This window comes from Rhinatrema bivittatum, chromosome 8 (assembly GCF_901001135.1).
Source record: "Rhinatrema bivittatum chromosome 8, aRhiBiv1.1, whole genome shotgun sequence".
Classification (NCBI taxonomy): domain Eukaryota; kingdom Metazoa; phylum Chordata; class Amphibia; order Gymnophiona; family Rhinatrematidae; genus Rhinatrema; species Rhinatrema bivittatum.
Window position 1 is genome coordinate 255,508,281 of NC_042622.1, and position 18,718 is coordinate 255,526,998.

Genomic DNA, 18,718 nt, shown 5'->3' on the forward strand with positions numbered 1-18,718 from the left:
TGGAAGTGCCAGAGTCCATCGTTCGAGAGGATAAAAGACCATTCGTCCAGGTGAGAATAAAGGCGACTAGTGATTGTCTGGAGGATCAGAGAAGGCTTGGTGAAAGAGCCACGTCTTGAGTTTTTTTCTGAAAGTTGAGGCAGGGTTCCAATCTGAGGCTTGAGGGGATGTTATTCCAAATAGATGGTCCTGCTATTGAAAAAGCTCGGTCTTTGGTCGAGGAAAGGCGTGTGGCTTTAGTTGGGGGGAAATTTAGAGTACCTTTGTGAATATCTCTAATTGGTCTGTTGGAGGAGTGTAGTTTGAAGGGGATTTCGAGGTCGAGTTGGAGTTGATGATGGATGGATTTGTGTATTAGGGTGATTGCTTTGTAAAGGATTCTAAAATTCACTGGTAACCAATGTAGGTTTCTGAGGATGGGTGAAATGTGTTCTCCACGGCTGGTGTTGGTCAGTAATCTCGCTGCGGCATTTTGTATCATCTGCAGTGGTTTGGTGGTAGATTTGGGGAGGCCTAGGAAGAGGGCACTGCAATAGTCTATCTTGGCAAATAGCAACGCTTGGAGGACTGTCCTGAAGTCTTGGAAAAATAGTAGTGGTTTGAGTCGTTTTAGGACCTGGAGCCTGTAGAAGCAGTCTTTGGATGTGGTGTTGACCATTTTCTTTAGGTTTAGTCGATTATCTAGAAGTACCCCAAGGTCTCTCACATGCTTATGGGTGATGTAGGAGTTGTGTGGGGATGATGGAGGGATATTTTCTTCGTTTGAAGAGATGAGGAGGAGCTCCGTCTTCGAGGCATTAAGGACCAAGTTTAATCTATTGTGGAGGCTGGTGATAGATATTAGGCAGTTATTCCAGTGGGTGAGCGCTTTTGAGATAGATTCTGTGATAGGGATTAGAATCTGCACGTCGTCTGCGTACAGATAATGAATTAGATTAAGATCAGTTAGCAATTGGCAGAGGGGGAGGAGGTAGATATTAAAGAGGGTTGGAGATAGGGAGGATCCTTGTGGTACACCAAGAGTGGATTTTGTTAAGGGTGATTCTTTATTATTGATTTTAACTTTGAAGGTTCTATTGCAGAGGAAGGACTTGAACCAACTGTGGGCTGATCCGGAGATACCGATATCTGCTAGGCGATCCAGAAGGATGGAGTGGTTGACTGTGTGAAATGCCGCCGAGATGCCTAGCAGGACTAATAGAAAGGAGTAGCCTTTGTCTAGACCCATTATGATATGGTCAGTAAGTGAAATGAGGAGGGTTTCCGTGTTGCGTGATTTGCGGAAGCCATATTGTGAAGGGTATAGGATATTGTGATCTTCTAGGTACTCTGAGAGTTGGGTGTTAACCAGCTTCTCCGTTAGTTTGGCTAAGAATGGGAGATTGGAAATGGGTCTGAAGTTGGCTGGTTCATTAGGGTCTAAATTGTGTTTCTTATGGAGGGGTTTGAGTGCCACGGTTTTTAGACTGTCTGGGTAACTCCCTTGAGTTAGAAGGCAATTTATGATACTTGTCAAAGGTCCTGAGAGCGTGTTTGGAATGAGAAGCAAGAGTTTCGACGGGATATTATCTGCTGGATGGCTAGATGGTTTCTGTTTCTTTAGTAGGGATTCAATCTCTTCGGTGGATATTGATTCGAAGCTGTCGAGCTTGGCTCTCATGAGGGAGTGAGGATTCTCGTCTGAGGTGAGAGGTATAGTGTTTGGAGGTAGAAGGGCGAGCGTATTCAGGATCTTCTGTTGAAAGAAAGAGGCAAGTTCATTTGCCTTAGATAGTGCTTGTTCGTCTGGAATAGACGGAGGGGTTGATTTCGTGATTTGAGTTACGTATGAGAACAGGGCCTGGGCATCATACTGGAGATGGTGTATTTTGTTGGCATAGAATTCCCTTTTTGTTAGTAGAATAGAGGTCCTGTAGTGATGTAAAAAGCCTTTGTACGTTGACAGGGTAGCTGTGTTGGGGGTTTTACGCCATATATTTTCCTTGTGACGTAGCTCCTGTTTCATCTGTTTTAGTTCAGGGGTGAACCAGGGTTGATTTCCTTTTTTTGTAGGATTGATTGTTTTGGAGACTATTGGGCACCATTTGTTTGCAACTGTTTCCGTGATCTTATGCCAGGAGGCTAGGGCTGAGTCAGGGTTGGAAAGGTCTAGGTTCATGAGTTCCTTGGAGAGCTGATCACTAAGTATATCGGATGGGCATGATTTCCTGAATTGAATGGTAGAAAGGTGAGGAGAGGTGTGTGTCTGTTTGTCTATGGAGAAGGAGGATTCTATCAGGAAATGGTCTGACCAGGGGATAGGGGTGCAAGTGGGTTCTGATGTGCGAGAGAAATTAGAGTTGATGAAAATTAGATCCAGGGTGTGTCCTGCTTTATGCGTAGGGCTATTGATGATCTGCGTGAATCCCATAGCACTGAGGGTGGTGAGGAGCGCTTCACAATTTGAGGAGCGAGGTGTGGCGTCAGTGTGAAGGTTGAAATCACCTAAGATCATAGTTGGGAGGTCTGAGTTGATATGTTTCACGATGGATTCTATGAGTGACGAGGGGTCTGTTTCTAGAACTCCAGGAGGAGCGTAGACTAGCAGTATTTGTAGCTGTTTTGACTTGACTAGACCCAATTCCAATTTGGACTCAGTCTTGATAGTATGTGCGGATAGCTTGAGTTCTTTCTTGGTAGCTAGAAGAAGGCTGCCGCCTCTTTTTTTTGTGTCTGTGGAAGGTGAAGATGCCATATATATGCATAGGAAGTTGGTTGATTAGAGCAATATCGGCGTTTTTTAGCCAGGTTTCTGTGATAGCACAGATGTCTGGATTTGTATCCTGGAGGTAGTCGTTGAGGATGTGTGTCTTTTTAGTTAGGGATTGTGCATTGATAAGGGTTACTGAGAGTAGTGTAAGGCCTAGTAGTTGGTTCAATGGTGAGGTCATGATTGGAATAATTCTTTTTTGTATGACGTTGGTGGAGTTGATTATGGAGATTCTCCTTCGGTTGTGAATGATTGGGATATTGTAGGTATACATGAGGAAAGGAAAGGGGTTCTGGAAGAGCTGTTTTGGGGTTCTGAGAGAGGATTGGTTGAGGTTTAGATGTGAACTGATGAGAGACTGTAGGAACACTAGAGATGTCTGAACGGCGTTGTGGGTGCATATTATTGAGCGCCTGTTCTATTAAGCGCATATTGCTGCCGCATATTGTTGAGCGCATATTGAATTGAGCGTATATTCCTCAGCGCTACATTCCCAAGCCACAATGGAACAGAACGCCTCAGCGGCTTCAGTGGCGGCACCTCCTGATTCCGGCATTAAAGCCCTCGGCCTCTGCTCTGCATGCCAGCTTAGAGCCACGCACAGTGAAGAGCCAGACTCCCTTTGTGCCCAGTGTGAGGAGGCCGTGGGAGCCTCGGGCCAGGACCAGTCTCAACCGAGGTTTGCTGACAGTTCCCCAGGGGCTACCCCGGATCTAGCGGGCAGTCTCGACCAACCGGGAATCCCGGGGGACCTGGTACCCCGGCGATTAGACACCGCTTCCATTTCCTGGGTGGATCTCTTTAAGGGAATTCATGCCTTTGTACAGATGCAATCAGCTTCCCGTCCAGGCCCGGTGGCTGCTGCTGCTGTTGCTGCTCCAGCGGATCCTGTCCCGGGACCTTCGCGCCCTTATTGTAGGCAGGACCTCCCGCCTCCAGACAGTCCGGTTCAGACGGACCCTGATGTTTCACCGGATGAGTCTGAACCCCCGGATGAGGGGGAACTTCCCTCAGGGATTGAGCCATACCGAACCATGAGGCGGTTCTTCCCTAAGGAGGATCTCTCCGACCTGGTATCTCAGTGCCTGGCGGAGTTGGCTATTACAGGTCCCAGCACTATGGTGCCCTCTACGCAGAACCCCCTGCTGGAAGGTCTTCATCCTACAGCCCGCCATTTTCCTTTTTTGCAAGCAGCACAGCAACTGATAGATTTAGAATGGACAGCACCAGCGGTCTCATTCAAAGGGGGTCGGGCCCTAACGGGCATGTACCCCTTGGAACCAGCTATCAAGGAGATGCTGGCGTGCCCTCAGGTGGACGCCTTGATTAGCGCTGTGGTCAAGCGCACTACCATTCCAATTGAAGGGGGGGCGGCCCTCAAGGAGCCTCATGACCGGCGACTGGACGCAATTCTGAAACAGACCTTTGAGGTGGCAGCTCTATCTTTGCGGATCGCAACCTGCTGCACAGTGGTGACGTGCTCCTGTTTGTCGCAGGTCAGGAACAATGCTCCAGCAACAGACATGGAGTCAGCTCTTTCGTTCCTCACGGATGCTGCATCAGACCTAGTCCGTACAACAGCCAAGGGGGTCTCGTCCTCCATAGCAGCCAGGAGGCAGCTCTGGATCCGGAATTGGTCAGCCGATGCTCCTTCAAAGACACGTCTCACTAGAATGCCCTTTAGGGGTTCTTTCCTGTTCGGCAGCGACCTTGATAAACTGGCCAGCACATGGGGCGCCTCTCCAGTACCTCGACTGCCGGAAGATCGGTTCAGAAGGAACCAGCGCGCCTTTCCAAGGCCCTCTAGATGTAGAAGCTCCCAGCGCTTCACTCCCTATAGGAGTCGCTACCAGGCACCTCGTCCTCAGGCCAGGAACCAGTCCTTTCGGACCAAGCAGCTCAAGAGGGGAGCCAGCTCGGGTTCAGGTTCCGGCCGCGTCTCACAATGAGAATCAGCCGATCCATCCGGGGGACGGAGCCATAGGGGGCAGGTTAACCCTCTTCTACCCCAGATGGGTCGAGATTACGTCGGACCAGTGGGTCCTCGCCATCATCCGAGAGGGGTACTACCTGGACTTTCTTCGGCTCCCGCCGGACAAGTTTGTGGAATCTCCTTGTCCACCCCTCAAGAGGGCGGCACTGGACGTTACCTTGCAGAGGCTCCTGTCCCTAAAAGCCATAATCCCAGTACCTGCATGGGAGATAAATTCTGGGCATTATTCCATTTATTTCATAGTACCCAAGAAAGAGGGCACTTTCAGGCCCGTCCTGGACCTCAAGTCAGTCAACCGACACCTACGGGTCCCCAGCTTTCGCATGGAAACTCTGCGGTCAGTCAAAAGTGCAATACAGCCAGGGGAGTTTCTCACATAACCTGGACCTGTCAGAAGCCTACTTGCATATCCCAATCCATCAGGATCACCAGCGCTACTTACGCTTCAAAGTCCTGGGCCAACACTTCCAGTTCCGAGCTTTACCCTTCGGGTTAGCCACCGCTCCGCGGACCTTTACCAAGATCATAGTAGTAGTGGCGGCGTCACTCAGGAAGGAAGGAATTCTCGTCCATCCCTACCTGGACGATTGGATGATCAGGGCAAAATCACCGGAAGAGAGCCACCAGGCAACCAACAGAGTTATCTCTTCTGGAAAGCCTAGGATGGGTAGTCAACACAAACAAGAGTTCCCTACAGCCTTCCCAGTCGCTGGAATACCTAGGTGTTCAATTCGACACCCAGGAAGACAAGGTCAGCCTGACCTCCAAGAGGAGATCAAAACTCCGAAATCGTCTGCAGGCCTTGCTGAGCGCCACCCGGCCCACAGCTTGGGATTACCTACAGGTCCTGGGCCTCATGGCATCCACTCTGGAGGTGGTACCATGGGCGCAGGCTCATATGAGACCATTACAACGCGCCCTCCTATCTCGGTGGAGCCCACGATCACAGAACTACACCGTACACCTACCTCTACCAGCCAGAGTGCGGAAGCAGCTACGGTGGTGGTTGCAGCCCGGCCACATGAGCCGGGGGACAAGAATGTCCTCCCCAACCTGGACCCTGCTCACTACAGATGCCAGCCTGAACGGATGGGGAGCACACTGCGAAGAACTCGCCGCCCAAGGGCAGTGGAACAAAGAAGAGTCGGGGTGGAACATCAACCGTCTAGAGGCACGGGCAGTCAGGCTAGCTTGCCTACGATTTGTCCACAGACTTTGAAACAAGGCGATCAGAGTGATGTCTGACAACGCCACCACGGTGGCATACATCAACCGACAGGGCGGAACCAGAAACCGACAGGTATCCTTAGAAATAACCCCCCTGATGGCTTGGGCGGAGGCGAATCTCCAGGAAATCTCCGCCATCCACATCACCGGGAAGGACAACACCACGGCAGACTTCCTCAGCAGAGAAAGCCTAAGCCTGGGGGAATGGCAGCTGTCGCCCACAGCTTTCCAGATGATTGTGGATCAGTGGGGGACTCCGGGCATGGACCTACTAGCGGACAGGTCCAGCGCTCAAGTACCCAGATACTTCAGTCGCAGACGGGATCCTCTCTCCCACGGGATCGACGCTCTGGTACAGCCATGGCCTCGGGATCCTGCTATATGCTTTTCCTCCATGGCCCCTGCTGGGCGCCATTATACACAAGATTCAGCGGCACAGAGGCCTAGTTCTTCTAGTGGCCCCGGACTGGCCAAGAAGACCCTGGTACGCAGACATGAGAAGACTGCTGGCAGGGAATCCACTACCCCTGCCTCCACACAGGGACCTACTGAGGCAAGGTCCCATCCTCCACGAGGATCCAGCTCAATTCTCTCTTAAGGTCTGGCCATTGAGAGGGCTAGACTGAAGAAAAGGGGATACTCGGGGCCGGTGATAGATTCACGCCTCCGAGCACGCAAATTCTCCACATCACTAACATATATAAGGATCTGGAGAGTATTTGAAGCCTGGTGTGACACTCACAGCACCAATCCACATGCCGCTAAAATCCCTATCATTTTGGATTTCCTGCAAGATGGTCTTCAGAAGGGTCTGTCCCTCAACTCCAAGGTTCAGGTGGCAGCGCTATCCTGCTACGGTCCCAGGACTGAAGGCAGCAGCATTGCCACACACCCAGACGTTTCACGTTTCCTGAAAGGAGTCAAACACATCCGCCCGCCACTGAAGTGGCCAGTGCCCCTGTGGAACCTCAACCTAGTTTTGGAATTTCTAGTGGGACCCGCCTTCAGACCCCTTCGAGGCCTGTCCCTCTGTTTGTTAACCTTGAAGATGGTGTTCCTGCTGGCCATATGCTCAGCACGCCGCATCTCAGAGCTACAAGTGCTGTCCTGCCGTGATCCGTTTCTCAGATTCACTCCAGAGGCTATCCATCTTCGCACGGTTCCCTCCTTCTTACCCAAAGTAGTCTCACACTTCCACCTCAACCAAACCATATCCTTGCCAACCACGGAAGGTTTGAAGACATCGGAAGAAGGCCGAATACTGCGCCAGTTCGACATCAGCAGGATGCTGTCCAGATACTTGGAAATGTCAGAAGCAGTACGAAAGACGGACCAACTGTTCGTCCTTCACAGCAGGAAGAAGCAAGGGGAAGCGGCCTCGCGGGCAACCATCGCCCGCTGGATCAAAGAAGTTATCAAGGCGGCCTACGTAGAAGCGGGAAAACCACCACCTCTACGGGTCAAGGCTCACTCTACCAGAGCGCAGGCGGCCTCCTGGGCGAAACTAGGATGCTGTCGCCTGCAGAGATATGCAGAGCGGCAACGTGGTCCTCCCTCCATACCTTCTCCAGATTTTACCGTCTGGACGTCCAGGCTAGGGAGGACACAGCATTTGCGAGGGCAATCCTAAACAGACCTCGGGCAGCCTCCCGCCCAGTCCGGGAGTAGCTTTTGTACATCCCACTTGTTTTGAGTCCATCTGCTACATGCTAGGAAATGTAGAGATTACTTACCTGATAATCTCGTTTTCCTTAGTGTATGCAGGTGGACTCAGCATCCCGCCCGGCTGCCGCTATACATGGGGATTCACCGACTCATGGTAAGCCATGTTTTCTTATATAGGGCATCCACCCTGCCGGGTGTCGACGCCTTCCGGTTGAGAACACTGGCGGTCTCCAGCTACTATCAATCGGTCAGAGTAATCCTGTTCATTTAATCGATCGGTCAGTCACACATATATCCATAAAGCTTTTGCAAGGAAGATTACTGAATTGCTGCACTTCCTGCAGGGGTATATGTACCCGTGCTGACGTCAGATCCGTCTCCAACTGCTAGCACGAGCACACTATACCCACTTGTTTTGAGTCCATCTGCATACACTAAGGAAAACGAGATTATCAGGTAAGTAATCTCTACATTTGGTCCCTTTTTTCTTATGTGGCTCCTTAAGCAGTATAATTCTCCCAAGGCCTGTATTAACGTGAATGGGGGATACTCAAAAACGTTTCCTGTGGGCCGTGGGACTCATCAAGGATTACCATTATCACCGATACTCTTTGCTTTATTTATAGAACCCTTAGCTCAGAATGTGTATTACAACTGCTGCTGTTGAATTCTGGAATATATTTGTGTGTATATTTGAAGTCTCTAATAAAGTCTAAATTACAAAAAAATAAAGTATTCTAATGGATCTATCTTTCTAAACATCAAGCATATCTGGCTAAGATCACGGACTCTGATCTCTGTATAAAATGTTAGATGAAAGTGGCGCATTTGGGACATTCTCTTTGGAGTTGTAACCTAGTCCAGTCTTTTTGGAAGAAGCTTTTTCATTGGGTTGCTCGGGTGTTGGACCTTCACATTCCATTTTCTTCACAAATTGCATTGTTTGGGATATTCCCGTTGTCCTTCTTGGGCAATCCAATGAACCTTCTATTACCCATTGGAACATTACTATCGTCACTCTGTGCATGGAATTACGTTCAAGAAAACAGTCTTTTCCACTGTCCAAGAAGAGTACTTTATCAGTGTGGATGCCATTTATAAAGTCGCTGCCATACAGGGCGCAAAGCCAAGTTCTAAATGACTGATTTTTAGAACCTGCCTTTTATTTATTTATTTATTTATTTATTTATTTATTTATTTTATCATGTTGGCCTTCTCAGCAAGAGGGGTAAGCTTCGGACATTGTTATTTTTGCAATAACATGTGATATATAACGTGTGATGTAAAAAAATGTTTCTCCTGAAAATCCTAATAAAAATGACTGAACATATATTGTGTTGAAGAACGGAGTGTAATTTTGATCTGGCAGATCCTCAATAGAGCTATCCAACTATATCCCTAGATATTTAATCTTCTTAGCCCATTTATTTATTTATTTATTTATTTATTTATTTTTGCGATTTCAGATATATTACAATCATATATCAAAAGAAAAGAGATTTAACATAACATTTCTCCTTAGGCAACAAATTCATAGTAATTCTCATTAATCCAGATCTCTTATAATCAGGAAAAGTAGAGACCAAGTTGTATGTACAGGTAAATTAAAGAGCTCTTTACATCCTTAACCAAATAAAAGGAATAAACCATCACATAAGATAAATCCCCTACTTTCATTAGTGTCACATTTCAAACCTTCCTGTCCAGAAAACCCCTTAATGGATCTGGGTCAGAAAAAAAATATTTTTCATCTTGGAATTTTAATAGACATTTGCTTGGGTACCTTAATACCATACTGGCCCCTCGATTTATCACCTCAGTTCTCATGAGCAAAAACGTTTTCCTTCGCTCTTGTGTAGAGTGGACAATGTCCGGGTATATCCAAACATATTGCCCATGGTACTGAGCATTTCTATTCCTAAAGAAAAATTTTAAGACAAGATTCCTATCTTGCTCAAAAGCAAATGAGGCAAGTAGTGTACCCCATGTTTTAATTTCTGTCTGCATCAACATCTCGATCATTTCAGAGATATTCAATGACTGTTGTTCCTGTACTTCCTCTGCACCCATTGAAATCAACGGCTTCCTCGAAACAAAAAACGCCTTGGTGACCACTGGCATTATTTCCTTAGGAATCTTTAAACATTCCGCCATATATTCTTTAAAGATCTCCACCAGAGGCATTTTTTTCACCAGAGGAAAATTTACAATTTGAAGATTTAAATAATGAAGAGAATTCTCTATGTTCTCAAACTTTCAGCAATAATTTCTGATCTTATTAAGTTACTCTGGATATTTTCCATTGTTATTTTTTCTTTCCAATTTCACCATTTTTTCTTGTTGTAAATTCAAGGTCTTTTCAGTATTTAAACCCCTCTTATTCATTTCCAAAAATGCTTGTGTTAATGTTGAAATAGCAGATTCTATGGAAACTAAAGCCTTCCATAGTGAATCTAACGTCTCAACTGGGGATTTTTACAGAGAAAATTCTGTTGATGGCTGTAAAATTACCGGGTCTTGAAGTGTAGTGCTTACCACGATGTCCCATGTCTGTTCTGCCTTTGGGGGCCTAGGCGTGGAGGTAACCCCTCCAATTGGAGCTCCCTCACCTCCTACACTCGCCAGCTCTCCACTTCCTCCGTCAGGCTCAGAGGTCAGCAGCTCACTACTCCTCGACATCAGAGCTCGCTATATTACCTCCATTTCCAGCCCCGCCTGACCTCTCGGTGGAGTTGGCGTCTCAAGGCCCCCCAGGCTAAACAAGATCTCCTCGGCCTTGGAGAGAGAACCGAGCTCTTGGATCTCTCCCCCGGTGGCCCTCGCTTCCAGCGTTTTCGGGGTAAGTTCAAAGAAGCTCTCGATTTTTGATTGTTGGATTCCTTCCTCTTTAGTGGGAATATTATTCTTAAGCTTTGCTTTATGCTTTGTTTGCGGCATGATAGAGGTAGTCCCAAAAATCACTGGTAATAATTCAAAGAAATCTCAAGAACACTAGAGAGAGCTCCTTGCTTATGTCTTATGTGGCAGCTATCTTGGTCTCCAGCTTCTTAGCCCATTTAAAGGGAAAAGCACTCTTTAAGGCAGTCAACCGATCTCCCGTTACACTAATTAAATATTTCATATTTTTCAAGTTTTAGCTTAAACCCAGAAACTTTACTAACCCAGAAACTTTACTAAATTGGAACATCTCACTGATGGCGTTTGATAAGGAACAGTGTGGGTCTGTCAACATAAATAAAATGTCATCAGCAAACAGATAATTTATCATTTATCCCTCCAATCAGTGCTCCTTGAATAGTTTTATTAGCACATACCTTGATAGCAAAGGATTTAAAAATTATGACAAGTAATAATGGGGAGAGCAGGCACCCCTCTCCGGATCCCCTAAATACCCTAAAGATCTCAGAGTAAACTCATGTCTCAGAGAACTAGCCTGATCTGGCAGACCTGGAAAAGATGAGGCAGACAGGTATATAAAGGGTGGCCCATGGAAAAATAGCCCGCCTCCAATACCAGTGCCATGCAGGCAGGCTACTTTTCCATGGGCCACCTTCTAGATGAGAACTTCAGGGATATAGTAGCCAAGTCCCAACTCCAGTCTGGCAGCTCTGGTGCTGCCTTGGAGGAGAAAGGTCTCCTTGTCAGAGAGCATCAAGAAATGATGCTGTAGCAAAGACCTGCTCTCCAGGTGGCGCATGTCCTCTCGCACAGAGGATGTCTCTCCCAGGGCTACTGCCAAGGAGGGAAAGGTTAGGTCAACCATAATAATTGGTGATTCGATTATTAGGAATGTAGACATCTGGGTGGCTGGCAGGTTTGAGGATTGCCTGGTAACATGCCTACCTGGTAAGGTGACGGATCTCACGCGTCACCTAAATAGGATTTTAGACAGTTCTGGGGAAGAGCCGGCTGTTGTAGTACATGTGGGCACCAACAACATAGGAAAATGTGGGATGGATGTTTTGGAAGCCAAATGTAGGATCTCAGGTAGAAAGCTGAAATCCAGAACCTCCAGGGTAGCAGTTGCGTTATCGATGTTGCTAAGGCGGCTTCTTGGTTGTCCTTACATTCTTTTTTCTGAAACATTACAGTTTGGATAGTCTCACTAAGGAAGACTAAGCTTAAGGAACTGGAGGTTCTCAAAGTGGCCCTTTTGGGTTTGCTTACTTCCCACCTGTTGGGACTGATCTAGACTGGTGTAGCAGGATGAAATGGAAGAAGAAATTTTCACCTGCCAATTTTTTTCCATTAATCCTTCTACACACTAGTCCAGAACTGTCCCGGGAAGATGAGCCTTTTTGAAATGTGGAAGCATGTTTAAAAAGCACATGTTGGCCTTTTGGCCTGATGTTATCTTATATTCAGTGCTGCTGCCTTTGTTCTTTTGTGGCCTATGCTGTTTAAGGACAGGTGAGTGATTGTAAAAGGATTTTCTCTCCCATCTTTTGGTTTATTATTTTAGGTTTGAATGATTATTTTCAGTGCTTTGTCCTAGAAATACTGGCTCTCTCTCTATGATGTCATGGAGGAAATCATTGTGCTCAGTCTCCATCTGCTGGTAGGGGACATAATCCACCTATTTCCTGGCGTGTAGCCAGATGGACTCAGAACGAATGGGATAGTATCCGCGTGCTAGCAGTTGGAGACTGATCTGACGTCAGCACGGGGGTATATATATCCCCACAGGAAGCGAAGCAACTCAGTAATTTCCATCTCCAAAGCAGTTTGGAGTGCCTGCACGGTAGTCGAGCGTGCTTTCCAAGACTACTTTAATCTTTTTCTCTTTTCTTATAATTCTAGATTCTACTTTCTACTTTCTGTGAAAATATCGAGCCCCGCGCTCCTGCGGTGATACCAGGAGGTCACTCCCCCAGTTGAGCTGCCCGGGGTGATTCCCGTGATCACCCCGGAGGTGAAGTCCTCGGTCCGGCTGAAGCGCGGCAGGGACACAGCCCCCGGGCGAGGTTCGGGTGAGGCTTACGAGGCGCCTCGGTCCCGGCGTGGATGAGGCAGCGGGTGCATATCCTCAAACGCGGTGGTGAAGGTAGTTGCCCGCTCTCCCCGCAGCCGGAGACCCGCCTGGGTTCCAACCGAAGGGCGCCGAGATTAAGGTGAGGCGTACATCTCGTTTTGCGGGTCTCCGAAGGAACAGAGGATCGGCGGCGTGGCACGCCAAGGAGGGCGCCATTTTGTGGGCCTCGTTCAGGTAGGGCACCGGTAATCGGCGCAGGTTTATTCCTCCTTGTGCGTTGGGAGCATTTCCACTGAGCGTGTATTGCTAACCGCCGGTTACTGAAAGGTATTGCTACACCGCCTGTTGCTGAAAGCATATTGAATGCTATTGAGCGTATATTGCTACCGCATATTGCTGACAGCCTATTGAATGCTGTTGAGCGTATATTGCTAACCACATAGTGCTGAGTGCCTATTGAATGCTATTGCGAGTATATTGCTACCGCATATCACTGAAAGCCTATTGAATGCTAATGAACGTATATTGCTAACCACTTAGTGCTGAAAGCCTATTGAATGCTATTGCGAGTATATTGCGAACCGCATATTACTGAACGCCTATTGAATGCTATTAAGCGTATATTGCTAACTACGTATTGCTGAAAGCCTATTGAATACTATTAAGAGTGTATTGCTAAACCGCATACTGTTGAGCGCTTATTGAATGCTATTGAGCGTATATTACTACCTGCATATTGCGGAAAGCCTATTGAGAGCCATAGTGCGTGTATTGCTTACGGCATATTGCTGAGTGCATATTGCATACACTTGGGCGGTCTTCTTGGCCGCCTATTGCTGAGAACATATTGCGCATATTGCTGCTGCATATTATTATTATTGTGCGCCTATTGTATTACGTGCCTATTGCTGCCGCATATTATTATTATTGTGCGCCTGTTGTATTAAGCGCCTATTGCTGCCGCATATTATTATTCTTGTGCGCCTGTTGTATTAAGCGCCCATTGCTGCCGCATTTTATTATTATTGTGCGCCTGTTGTATTAAGCGCCCATTGCTGCCGCATATTATTCTTATTGTGCGCCTGTTGTGTTAAGCGCCTATTGCTGCCGCATATTGGTATTATTGTGCGCCTGTTGTATTACGCATTCGGCGCATATTTTTCAGTGGATCAGAACGCAGCAGCATCTTCAGCGACGGCGCCGCCTGCTTCAGGCATTAAAGCCCTTGGCCTCTGCTCTGCATGCCAGCTGAGGGCCACGCGCAGTGAAGAGCCAAACTCCCTATGTGCCCAATGTGAGGAGGCCGTGGGACCCTTAGGCCAGGACCGGTCTCAGCCACGATTTGTTGACAGTTCCCCAGGGGCTACCTCAGATTTAGGGGGCAGTCTCGACCAATCAGGAATCCCAGGGGATCTTGTACCCCGGCGATTAGAGGCTGCTTCAATTTCCTGGGTGGATCTCTTTCAGGGGATTCATGCCTTCGTACAGATGCAAACGGCTTCCCGTCCAGGCCCTGTGGTTCCTGCTGTTCCTGTGGTTTCTGCAGTGGCTGCTGCGGCGGCTGCTGCGGTGGTGGCTCCTGCGGATCCTGTTCCTGGACCCTCACGCCATTATCGCGAGCGGGACCTCCCGCCACTGGACAGTCCGGAGCAGTCGGACCAGGAGGTATCACCGGACGAGTCCGAACTTCCGGACGAGGGGGACCTTCCCCCTGGGATTGAGCCATATAGAACCATGAGGTGGTTCTTCCCTAAAGAGGATCTCTCCGACCTGGTGTCTCAATGTCTGGCAGAATTGGATATTACGGGTCCCAGCGCCTCGGTGCCCTCCGCGCAGAACCCCCTGCTGGAAGGTCTTCGTCCTACAGCCCGCCATTTTCCATTCTTACAAGCGGCCCAACAACTGATAGATTTAGAATGGGCGGCACCAGCGGCTTCTTTCAAGGGGGGCCGGGCTCTGACGAGCATGTACCCCTTGGCACCGGCTATTCAGGACCTGCTGGCGTGCCCTCAGGTGGACGCCTTGATTAGCGCTGTGGTCAAGCGCACTACCATTCCAGTTGAAGGGGGGACGACCCTCAGGGAGCCTCATGACCGGCGACTGGACGCCATTCTGAAACAGACCTTTGAGGTGGCAGCTCTATCTTTGCGGATCGCAACTTGTTGCACAGTGGTGACGCGTGCCTGTTTGTCACAGGTTAGAAACAACGCTCCAGCGGCAGACATAGAGTCATCTCTTTCATTCCTCACGGATGCTGCATCTGACCTGGTACGGACAACAGCTAAGGGGATCTCATCCTCAGTAGCTGCCAGGAGGCAGCTCTGGATCCGGAGATGGTCCGCTGATGCGCCTTCCAAGACACGCCTCACCAGATTGCCCTTTAAGGGCTCTTTCCTATTTGGCAGCGACCTTGATAAACTGGCCAGTACATGGGGTGCCTCTCCAGTGCCCAGACTACCGGAAGATCGGTTCAGAAGGGGCCAACGCGCCTTTCCAAGGCCCTCCAGGGGCAAGAGTTCCCAGCGCTTTGTTCCTTACAGGGGTCGCTACCAGGCACCGCGCCCTCAGGCCAGGAATCAGTCCTTTCGGACCAAGCAGCGCAAGAGGGGAGCGGGCCCGGGCTCGGGTCCCGGCCGCGCCTCCCAATGAGAATCCGCCGATTCATCTGGGGGATGGAGCCATAGGGGGCAGGTTAACCCTCTTCTACCCCAGATGGGTCGAGATTACGTCGGACCAGTGGGTCCTCGCCGTTATCCGGGAGGGATATTATTTGGACTTTCATCATCTCCCTCCGGACAAGTTTGTGGAATCCTCCTGTCCCATACACAAGAAGGCAGCATTGGAAACTACCCTGGCGAGGCTCCTGTCCTTGAAAGCCATCATCCCAGTACCTGCCTGGGAAGTGAATTCTGGACACTATTCCATTTATTTCATGGTACCCAAGAAAGGGGGCACCTTTCGGCCTGTGCTGGACCTCAAGTCAGTCAATCGATACTTGCGGGTACTGAGGTTTCGTATGGAGACTCTGCGCTCCGTCAAGGCTGCAGTACAGCCAGGGGAATTCCTCACGGCATTAGACCTGTCAGAGGCATACCTGCATATCCCGATCCATCCGGATCATCAGCGCTACCTACGCTTCAAGGTTCTGGGACGCCACTTCCAATTCCGGGCTCTGCCCTTCGGGTTGGCCACGTCACCACGGACATTCACCAAGGTGGTCGTAGTGGTAGCAGCAGCACTCAGGAGGGAAGGAATTCTGGTCCATCCCTACCTAGACGACTGGCTGATCCGGGCGAAATCTCAAGAGGAGAGCCTTCGGACGACCGACAGAGTAATCGCCCTTCTGGAAAGCTTGGGCTGGGTGATCAACCTCAGCAAGAGCTGCCTACAGCCTTCCCAGTCTCTGGAATACCTGGGAGTACAGTTCGACACCCGGGCGGACACAGTCAGTCTCACTACCAAGAGAAGGTTGAAACTTCAGCAGCGTATCCAGTATTTGATGGGAGCCAGTCGGCCCATAGCCTGGGATTATCTGCAGGTTCTTGGTCTCATGGCATCCACCCTGGAAGTGGTACCTTGGGCGAGGGCCCATATGAGACCTCTACAACACTCCCTGCTCTCTCGCTGGAGCCCCCGTCTACGGAACTATTCCACGCACCTGCATCTGCCAGCCAGAGTGCGGATCCAGTTGCGGTGGTGGTTGCAGTCCAACCACATGAGCAGGGGGTCGAAGATGTCTTCACCCATGTGGACTTTGCTCACCACAGATGCCAGCCTGAGCGGCTGGGGAGCACACTGCGAAGGACTCACCGCACAAGGGCGGTGGAACAGAGAAGAGTCAGCGTGGAACATCAACCGTCTAGAGGCCCGGGCAGTCCGATTGGCATGACTTCGATTTGCTCACAGACTGAAGAACAGAGCAGTCAGAGTGATGTCCGACAACGCCACCATGGTGGCATACATCAACCGTCAGGGCGGAACCAGAAGCAGACAAGTATCTCTGGAGATCGCCCCACTGATGGCTTGGGCAGAGGCGAATCTGCAGGACATCTCCGCCGTCCATATTGCCGGGAAGGACAATACCACAGCAGACTTCCTCAGCAGAGAAAGCCTAAATCCGGGAGAGTGGCAGCTGTCACCCACAGCCTTCCAGATGATTGTGGATCACTGGGGGATTCCGGACATGGATTTACTGGCGGACAGGTCCAATGCTCAGGTACCCAGATACTTCAGTTGCAAGCGCGACCTGTTCTCACACGGAATCGATGCCTTAGTTCAGCCATGGCCTCCAGGGACTCTGCTATACGCCTTTCCTCCGTGGCCTCTGCTGGGCGCCATCATCCACAAGATTCAGAAACACCGGGGCCTAGTTCTTCTAGTGGCACCAGACTGGCCAAGAAGACCCTGGTACGCAGACATGAGAAGACTACTGGCAGGGGAGCCTCTCCCCCTGCCTCCTCTCTGGGACCTTCTACGTCAAGGTCCCATCCTCCACGAGGATCCAGCTCAATTCTCTCTTACGGTCTGGCCCTTGAGAGGGCTAGTCTGAAGAAAAGAGTTTACTCGGAGCCCGTGATTGATACACTCCTCCGAGCTCGCAAGTTTTCCACATCCCTCATCTACGTTCACGTCTGGAGGGTATTCGAAGCATGGTGCGACACTCATGGCACCAATCCACATGCGGCCACAATCCCTATTGTGTTGGATTTCCTGCAGGATGGACTTCAGAAGGGTCTCTCCCTCAGCTCCATCAAGGTTCAGGTGGCTGCGCTGTCTTGCTATGGTCCCAGGAGGGATGGCAAGACCATCGCCAAGCACCCAGATGTTTCTCTTTTCCTGCAAGGAGTCAAGCATATTCGTCCGCCACTGAAGTGGCCTGTGCCTTTGTGGAACCTCAACCTTGTTTTAGATTTCCTCGCGGGGTCCACCTTCAGACCCCTTCGGGGCCTGTCTCTCCGTTCTCTAACCTTGAAGATGGTGTTCTTGCTGGCTGTATGTTCAGCCCGCCGCATCTCAGAGATACAAGCACTGTCCTGCCGTGATCCATTTCTCAGAATCACTCTGGAGGCTATCCTTCTTCGGACGGTCCCCTCCTTTCTACCGAAAGTGGTTTCACAGTTTCATCTTAACCAAACCATATCCTTGCCTACTACGGCGGGTTTGAAGAAATCTGAAGACGGGCGTCTATTGCGCCATCTCGACATTGGCAGAATGCTGCCCAGATATCTGGAAGTGACACAACTACGAAAGATGGACCATCTGTTCGTCCTGCACAGCGGAAAGAAGCAAGGTGAAGCGGCCTCGCGGCCCACCATCGCCCGCTGGATTAAAGAAGTTATCAGAGCAGCTTACGTAGAAGCCGGGAAGTCTCCGCCTCTACAAGTCAAGGCTCATTCTACCAGAGCACAAGCGACATCCTGGGCTGAATCCAGGATGCTGTCGCCTGCAGAAATCTGTAAAGCGGCAACGTGGTCCTCCCTCCATACCTTCTCCAGGTTCTACCGTCTGGATGTCCAGGCCAGGGAGGACTCAGCATTTGCGAGGGCGGTACTACATGGGCCTCAGGCAGCCTCCCGCCCAGGCTGGGAGTAAAGCTTTTGTACATCCCATTCGTTCTGAGTCCATCTGGCTACACGCCTGGAAATGTTGAGATTACTACCTGATAATCTCCTTTTCCTTAGTGTAGACAGATGGACTCAGCATCCCGCCCAGCTGCCTGTGTACATGGGTTTCGCTGATTCAAGGTAAGCCATGTCTTCTGTTCTATGAGAGCGTACACTCTACCTGGTGTTAACGCCTTCCGGTTGTGAATGCTGGCGGTCTCCAGCTACTATCAATCGGTCAGGGGAATCCTGTTTTCACTTTTTACTGAGCGTCAGTACACATTTCCATAACAGCTTTTGCAAGGAAGATTACTGAGTTGCTACGCTTCCTGTGGGGATATATATACCCCTGTGCTGACGACAGATCCGTCTCCAACTGCTAGCACGCGGATACTATCTCATTCGTTCTGAGTCCATCTGTCTACACTAAGGAAAAGGAGATTATCAGGTAGTAATCTCAACATTTCGACTGATGTAGCAGGATTCATGAAAAGAGAACTAATGGGTAC

At 49.5% G+C, this 18,718-nt stretch overlaps 1 protein-coding gene across 1 annotated transcript in view; it reads left to right on the forward strand.

Annotated features, from left to right (window-relative positions):
• Positions 1–18,718, forward strand: part of SF3B2 (splicing factor 3b subunit 2) — a 329,817-nt gene that overhangs the window by 263,615 nt on the left and 47,484 nt on the right. The window lies entirely within an intron of this gene.